Consider the following 9182-nt stretch of genomic DNA (forward strand, 5'->3'; position numbering starts at 1 on the left):
AGGCCTAAATGCTTATGACAAGTCTTACATAATGCATCATACATGCAAGCTTTAAGTTTCACAGATAAATTAAATGTTTCTTATTCTACTCTAATTTAAAAAGATCTCTTCCAAAATGGTATGCAATACGCCGTCAGTCTTTTTACAACAAACCAGGTGGGGACATGCCATAGTGGAGAGGTCAGAAACAGAAACATGATGCTGTCTCTCCTCTCTTGGCTCTTATCATGTCTTGTAGTTGGTCAAATGCTACGTGGTAAAACAGAACATCAACCTCACAGTATCACTTATGTAACATATATGTGAGGCTGTATCAGCTCACAGACTTGAAACCAGGTTCACAGTACTAGATACAGAGGGTAGAGAGACAGAGAGAGAGAGAGTGAGACAGACAGACAGACAGACAGACAGACAGACAGACAGACAGACAGACAGACAGACAGACAGAGACAGACAGACAGACAGACAGACAGACAGACAGACAGACAGACAGACAGACAGACAAACAGACGAAGAGAGACAGCGATAGAGAGAGACAGAAAGAGAGAGAGTGGGTGGTGAGAGATCACGAGAGACACAGAGAGAAAGAGAGAGAGTGTGTGGTGAGAGATAGCAAGAGAGACAGAGAGAGAAAGAGAGAGAGTGTGTGGTGAGAGATAGCGAGAGAGAGACAGACAAAGAGAGAGAGAAAGAGAGAGAGTGCGTGGTGAGAGATAGCGAGAGAGAGACAGACAGAGAGAGAAAGAGAGAGAGAGAGTGTGTGGTGAGAGATAGCGAGAGAGAGACAGACAAAGAGAGAGAGAAAGAGAGAGAGTGTGTGGTGAGAGATAGCGAGAGAGAGACAGACAGAGAGAGAAAGAGAGAGAGTGTGTGGTGAGAGATAGCGAGAGAGAGAGACACAGAGAAAGAGAAAGAGAGAGAGTGTGTGAGAGATAGCGAGAGAGAGACAGACAGAGAGAGAAAGAGAGAGTGTGTGAGAGAGAGACAGACAGAGAGAGAAAGAGAGAGAATGTGTGGTGAGAGATAGCGAGAGAGAGACTTACAGAGAGAGAAAGAGAGAGAGTGTGTGGTGAGAGATAGCGAGAGAGAGACAGACAGAGAGAAAGAGTTTTTCTTTTTTATTATATTATCTAATTGTTTGATGTATTGTATTGCTTTGGCAACATCTGATAGGGTATACTGGCATGGCTGGAACTATTTGAATTAGAGAGAGACAGAAGGTAAAGTTAGAGTGAGGAAAGAGGATAAGAAGGGACTGAAGTGGGAGGTATCTGGTGGTGGATAGACCCTCTGTTCGGTTCTCACGTTTCCTGGGTACCGTTTCCACGGTACTCAGGGAAGAATGGGTTTATTTCTGGCAGAAGAGAGGAGAGGAGAGGAGATGGAGTCCATGGTTAGACATGAAATGTTTGAATGAGGGTCATGTCACTTGTGACCCGTCTTCTCAATCACTAGAAATTATCTGACATACTGTCTATGAGCAATGACACGCTGTCTATTAGCAATGATATGATGACACACTGTCTATGATCGATGACACGCTGTCTATGATCGATGATATGATGACACGCTGTCTATGAGCAATGATATGATGACACGCTGTCTATGATCGATGACACGCTGTCTATGATCGATGATCTGATGACACACTGTCTATGAGCAATGATATGATGACACGCTGTCTATGAGCAATGATATGATGACACGCTATCTATGAGCAATGATATGATGACACGCTGTCTATGATCGATGATCTGAAGACACACTGTCTATGATCGATGATATGATGACACGCTGTCTATGATCGATGATCTGAAGTCACACTGTCTATGATCGATGATCTGAAGACACGCTGTCTATGAGCAATGCTATGATGACACGCTGTCTATGAGCAATGATATGATGACACGCTGTCTATGATCGATGACACTATGTCTATGATCGATGATCTGATGACACACTGTCTATGAGCAATGATATGATGACACGCTGTCTATGATCGATGATCTGACGAGACACTGTCTATGAGCAATGATATGATGACACGCTGTCTATGATCGATGATCTGATGACACACTGTCTATGATCAATGATCTGATGACACACTGTCTATGAGCAATGATATGATGACGCGCTGTCTATGATCGATGATATGATGACACGCTGTCTATGATCGATGATCTGATGACACACTGTCTATGATCGATGATCTGATGACACACCGTCTATGAGCGATGATCTGATGAAACACTGTCTATGAGCAATGATATGATGACACGCTGTCTATGATCGATGACACGCTGTCTATGATCGATGATCTGATGACACACTGTCTATGATCAATGATATGATGACACTATGTCTATGATCGATGATCTGATGACACACTGTCTATGATCGATGATCTGATGACACGCTGTCTATGATCGATGATCTGATGACACACTGTCTATGATCGATGACATGATGACACGCTGTCTATGATCGATGAGCTGATGACACACTGTCTATGATCATTGATATGATGACACACTGTCTATGAGGGATGATCTGATGAAACACTGTCTATGAGCAATGATATGATGACACGCTGTCTATGATCGATGACACGCTGTCTATGATCGATGAGCTGATGACAGACTGTCTATGATCATTGATATGATGACACTATGTCTATGATCGATGATCTGATGACACACTGTCTATGATCGATGATCTGATGACACGCTGTCTATGATCGATGATCTGATGACACACTGTCTATGATTGATGACATGATGACACGCTGTCTATGATCGATGAGCTGATGACACACTGTCTATGATCATTGATATGATGACACGCTGTCTATGATCGATGAGCTGATTACACACTGTCTATGATCAATGATCTGATGACACGCTGTCTATGATCGATGACACGCTGTCTATGATCGATGATCTGATGACACACTGTCTATGATCATTGATATGATGACACGCTGTCTATGATTAATGAGCTGATGACACACTGTCTATGATCAATGATCTGATGACACAATGTCTATGAGCAATGAGCTGATGACACGCTGTCTATGACCAATGATCTGATGACATGCTGTCTGTTTGTGACCAATGATCTGATGACATGCTGTCTGTTTATGATCAATGATCTGATGACACGCTGTCTATGATCAATGATCTGATGACATGCTGTCTGTCTATGACCAATGATCTGATGACATGCTGTCTGTTTGTGACCAATGATCTGATGACATGCTGTCTGTTTATGACCAATGATCTGATGACACGCTGTCTATGATCAATGATCTGATGACATGCTGTCTGTTTATGATCAATTATCTGATGACATGCTGTCTGTTTATGATCAGTGATCTGATGACACGCTGTCTGTTTATGATCAATGATCTGATGACACGCTGTCTATGATCAAATACTGTACATTCTCAAAGTAATCAAATATACTTCCTACTTCTGATCTATGTAAAGGCTTGGGACTGTTGTGAATGCATGCACTAATATGGTGAATGCAGATATCCAGAGCAAGAGGGATTGGTAATCTACACCACACTAATCCTATGACCATCAGAAATCCACTGTGCTTTTTAAACCTGTTTTCTCTTGTTGAAAGCAATCTATTGAGTCAAAGGCACTGAAAGTACCGCACTTGAACTTTTGGCTGGATCCAAATCCTTGCGGATCAATTAATATGGGCTCCACATTTCCTGATGAAATAAATATCTCAGTTGGAAGTCCAGAGGATTTCACGGGCTCTCAGAACCTTAAACACTCCTAGAAAAAGCATGGCCATTTCACCTGACCATTTCCAATTGAAATGTATGATGTGGAGACAGAGCCAACGTGGTTCTTCAAAGTCTGTATGATGTGGAGACAGAGCCAACCTGGTTCAAAGCCTGTATGATGTGGAGACAGAGCCAACCTGGTTCATCAAAGTCTGTATGATGTGGCGACAGTGCCAACCTGGTTCAAAGTCTGTAGGATGTGGAGACAGAGCCAACCTGGTTCAAAGTCTGTAGGATGTGGAGACAGAGCCAACCTGGTTCAAAGCCTGTATGATGTGGAGACAGAGCCAACCTGGTTCAAAGTCTGTATGATGTGGAGACAGAGCCAACCTGGTTCAAAGTCTGTAGGATGTGGAGACAGAGCCAACCTGGTTCAAAGCCTGTATGATGTGGAGACAGAGCCAACCTGGTTCAAAGCCTGTATGATGTGGAGACAGAGCCAACCTGGTTCAAAGCCTGTATGATGTGGAGACAGAGCCAACCTGGTTCAAAGCCTGTATGATGTGGAGACAGAGCCAACCTGGTTCAAAGCCTGTAGGATGTGGAGACAGTGCCAACCTGGTTCAAAGCCTGTATGATGTGGAGACAGAGCCAACCTGGTTCTTCAAAGTCTGTATGATGTGGAGACAGAGCCAACCTGGTTCAAAGCCTGTATGATGTGGAGACAGAGCCAACCTGGTTCAAAGCCTGTATGATGTGGAGATAGAGCCAACCTGGTTCAAAGCCTGTATGATGTGGAGACAGTGCCAACCTGGTTCAAAGTCTGTAGGATGTGGAGACAAAGCCAACCTGGTTCAAAGCTTGTATGATGTGGAGACAGAGCCAACCTGGTTCAAAGCCTGTATTATGTGGAGATAGAGCCAACCTGGTTCAAAGCCTGTATGATGTGGAGACAGAGCCAACCTGGTTCAAAGTCTGTATGATGTGGAGACAGAGCCAACCTGGTTCTTCAAAGTCTGTATGATGTGGAGACAGAGCCAACCTGGTTCAAAGCCTGTATGATGTGGAGACAGAGCCAACCTGGTTCATCAAAGTTTGTATGATGTGGCGACAGTGCCAACCTGGTTCAAAGTCTGTAGGATGTGGAGACAAAGCCAACCTGGTTCAAAGCCTGTATGATGTGGAGACAGAGCCAACCTGGTTCAAAGCCTGTATGATGTGGAGACAGAGCCAACCTGGTTCAAAGCCTGTATGATGTGGAGACAGAGCCAACCTGATTCTTCAAAGCCTGTATGATGTGGAGACAGAGCCAACCTGGTTCTTCAATGTCTGTATGATGTGGAGACAGAGCCAACCTGGTTCAAAGCCTGTAGGGTGTGGAGACAAAGCCAACCTGGTTCAAAGCCTGTATGATGTGGAGACAGAGCCAACCTGGTTCAAAGCCTGTATGATGTGGAGACAAGAGCCAACCTGGTTCTAAGCCTGTATGATGTGGAGACAGAGCCAACCTGGTTCAAAGCCTGTAGGATGTGGAGACAAAGCCAACCTGGTTCAAAGCCTGTAGGATGTGGAGACAAAGCCAACCTGGTTCAAAGCATGTATGATGTGCAGCCTGAGCCAACCTGGTTCAAAGCGTGTTTGAAAAAATGTTCAAATACTTTGAGCGTTTGATTGAGCCTGCCTTGGGTTCCAGATGGGCGGGGTTTGCATTCCATTGGTTCCATTGCACCAGGTAAGCTCAATCAAGCATAGCTAAAGTATTTGAAAGACATTGAATCCTATTTGAACCGAGGTCCGGTGCATAGTTTAACATTCGACAGATGTGGCTTCTCACGTCTACAGTCACGGCTGAGTCATCATCTAAAATCTCAACAGTATAATACCACACATTCACTGAGAGCGTAACATTAGATACTTTATGGTACAACATTATACTCGGGTAAACAGATATAGCGATACATTCTCTCGGGCTCGCTCTAGAATGCCTTGGTCAGTGATCGGTGGTGGACATGCAGCACCTGGCCAGGGCTTTGGGCAGGGCTGACAACCAGATATCCAGCGGCAGAACGTGTCTGGGCTGAATGTGAGTGGATTAACGCTCACCACACATGTCCCCTCTAGGAAACTCAAGCCGACTTTTCAACGTAAAAGGGCGCCAATAAGTCTCTGTGGTAAAATGCAGGGACACATGCTATCTGAAACGACCCAATAGTCATGCAGCCGTGATTCCTCTGGGTCAAGGGAGGGCAGGGATGGAGGGGCTGATGGAGGACAGGATAGGGCCAGGGAGCAAGTGACTACCTTTGGCTGACCTTCCCCTTTTCTTTCCAGCCTCAGAATATCTATTCTAACTACACTGCCTGCCTGCCTGCCTGCCTGCCTGCCTGCCTGCCTGCCTGCCCGCCCGCCTGCCTGCCTGCCTGCCTGCCTGCCCGCCCGCCCGCCCGCCCGCCCGCCCGCCCGCCCGCCCGCCGCCCGCCCGCCCGCCCGCCTGCCTGCCTGCCCGCCCGCGTGGTGAGTGGTGAGTGAGTGAGTGAGTGAGTGAGTGAGTGAGTGAGTGAGTGAGTGAGTGAGTGAGTGAGTGAGTGAGTGAGTGAGTGAGGATATCATGTGAAGCAGGTGTCTGTTCTGTTTCCCACCTAGATCTACTGGTCACTGACTGCATGTCATCAGATCCCCTGTATCTCTATCTTCACTCTGGCTGACGCTCTGTTCCAATATCCACACTAGCATACTATGTAGAATGAAGCTATGCATTGAGCATAAATTCTAAAGTGCTATGCTAGGGTAGATTTTGGACAATTCAACCCCGTAAAGGATCACGTTTAATGGCTGATATACACTACCAGTCAAAAGTTTGGACACACCTACTCATTCCAGGGTTTTTCTTTATTTTTACTATTTTCTACATTGTATAATAATAGTGAAGACATCAAAACTATGAAATAACACATATTGAAGAATCGCAAATATAAAATATATTTAGTTTTGTTTAATACTTTTTTGGTTACTACATGATTCCATATGTGTTATTTCATAGTTTTGATGTCTTCACTATTATTCTACAATGTAGAAAATCGTAAAAATATCCCTTGAATGAGTAGGTGTGTTCAAACTTTAACTGGTACTGTACATTATAGCCTATGTCTGTGGTGCTTCAAAGTCAGTCCCTGCTGAGAGTGCATTTTCTACCACAAGAGAAGTTCCTTCTCTTCTTTAATCAGAATCTGAATCACATTGTGCAGTCGCAGGGTAACTTAGGTTATCTAATGGGAATTTACACATGGCAAAGAGATCTCCATCCCAAAGTAATGTCTAATACAGCATTAACTGTTGTTATAATGTTAATACTGTCCACAGGCCCAATCTCCACGTGTAATTTACCGACAGGGACGACCACTGGGATAATCTTGGTAGTAGTCACATAAATAGATTTATTTGAACATAGTGCATATAGACTTGAATGGTGATTCCCGTTGTAGTAATTGTCTATCTATGGTGGTAGTCCCACTCTGAAATCAATTAGAATGAATGTGTTTTAAAGCTCTCCACTTAAAAGCTGTGCTGTAAATAAGGAGGACCTGGATCCTATTCATTAGGGTACAACAGAATACACAAAAGGAATATTTCTTATTGGACAAGTTCATGTAACGTTAGTCCCTCCCGGTTTGTGTCTATTTTCTTCTGTTTTAGAGCCTGATAAACACAACCCATGGTTCAGTCATTGTACTGAGGTCAAGAAGAATGCACTAGAAAACAAATAGCTCAATCCATAGTATGCTACAGTCTAAAGAGTCACACTGTTTAATATTGTATATCCCATACTTTGTCTTCTAACATTGCAAAAAATGTTCTTGCAATGTACTTTTTTATATAACAATGTAATACCAATTGTTGTAACAATTAGCTAACTTCAATAATTTGTGCCTCTTGTTAACTACTCACGAAATTACAAATGTATCATCTTTAAAACATGCAGGAATAGACACTGGTTGTATTGGAATCAAAGGATTCTGTTCTGAAATGATTACAACATTGTGTGTGTAGGATTGTTGGTTTATCATGCATTGGCCTTACTAACGCTATCAATATTTTCTCTCTCCCCCTTTCTTTTCTGCAAATTAATTAATGATGTAATTACAGGACAAGCCGGTGTTACGAAGGAACACAAATCATCGTCCTTACCAGTCGGCAGAGAAACGAGAGGGATAATTCAAAGTGAGAAGTGGATCAACATTTAGAAAACCAAGATTACACTGACGATGACGAGGAATCATCATGAATTATACCCACACGGAGACAAGGAGTCTTTGATTCTTTGCTGGTGAATGGAGGAGAACTATTATTGTTCCACCACATGTGGGTCTCTCAACAACATACTGTAACATAACAAAACTTGAGTGTAGCCTATGTTTAGGAATCTGGTGAGGCTATATTTCCATGAATTGAATTTCCTTCCTCTCCTCCCTTTTCCCTCTCCTCTATTCTCTGCTGGATGCCCCCTTTCAGGCGTGGCCTAAACGTCACCCCCACCCCATCCCCAGGCGCCACCCTCCTCTAGCATGTAAGTCTAGCTAGCCTGTTTAAGCATAAGCATTTACATTTTATTGGAAGCATTGAGATTTAGAGCGAGGGATCTATCAGCTCTGAGCAGACAGGATGAGTTAACAATGCATTACCTGCCTTTTATGCCAGCTATAACTCTCTGCCCTGGTCACTAGAAGATATTAATGGAGGGAGGAACGGAAGGATCGAGGAGGGAAGTGAAGGTTGGTCGCATTCCCGCCAAGGGAGAGGCGGGGGGACTATAGGCCATGGTGAAAATTAATGCACGTAATAGGGAACAGGGTGCCATTTGGGACGCAGTTAGATATGGAGATGCTGGGTCTCTCTGTTGCCTTCTTTACTGCACATTAAACATGATAGTGAGTCAAATTAAAGAATCACTTCGCAATCACCTTCATACGGATCAATGATCTACGCGCGGCTGTGCTGTGAGACGCTAATGCCAGAGCTGGGTTAAAATACCATTTAAAATATTTCACACTTTTTGAACGCTTGCTCTAAGCTGCCTGGGTGACAGATTCACCAGGTGTGCCTTTTGGACTATTCTGTTGGTCCATTAAGCCAGGAAAGATCAGTCAAGCACAGTCTGCACAGATAAGGTATTTTAAATGATTTCAAATAGTAATTGAACCCAGCTCTGGTTCTGCGCTGTGAGAGGCTGAGGCAGAAGCCATCACTGCAGTCAAGGTATTTCCATAATGTCTGTGCAGCAATAACACAGAACAACAGCTGGAGGACAGCTGTGCAGAGCTGATCAGAACACCAGTGAGACCACCAGAAATTGCATTGGTCTCAGAGATACTCAGACACACAGCCCCATAACTTCTGAACCTTTAACAAAATAATATAATGTATTCTGTATACATTCAGTGGC

The sequence above is a fragment of the Oncorhynchus masou genome, chromosome 18, assembly GCF_036934945.1.
Source record: "Oncorhynchus masou masou isolate Uvic2021 chromosome 18, UVic_Omas_1.1, whole genome shotgun sequence".
NCBI lineage: Eukaryota > Metazoa > Chordata > Actinopteri > Salmoniformes > Salmonidae > Oncorhynchus > Oncorhynchus masou.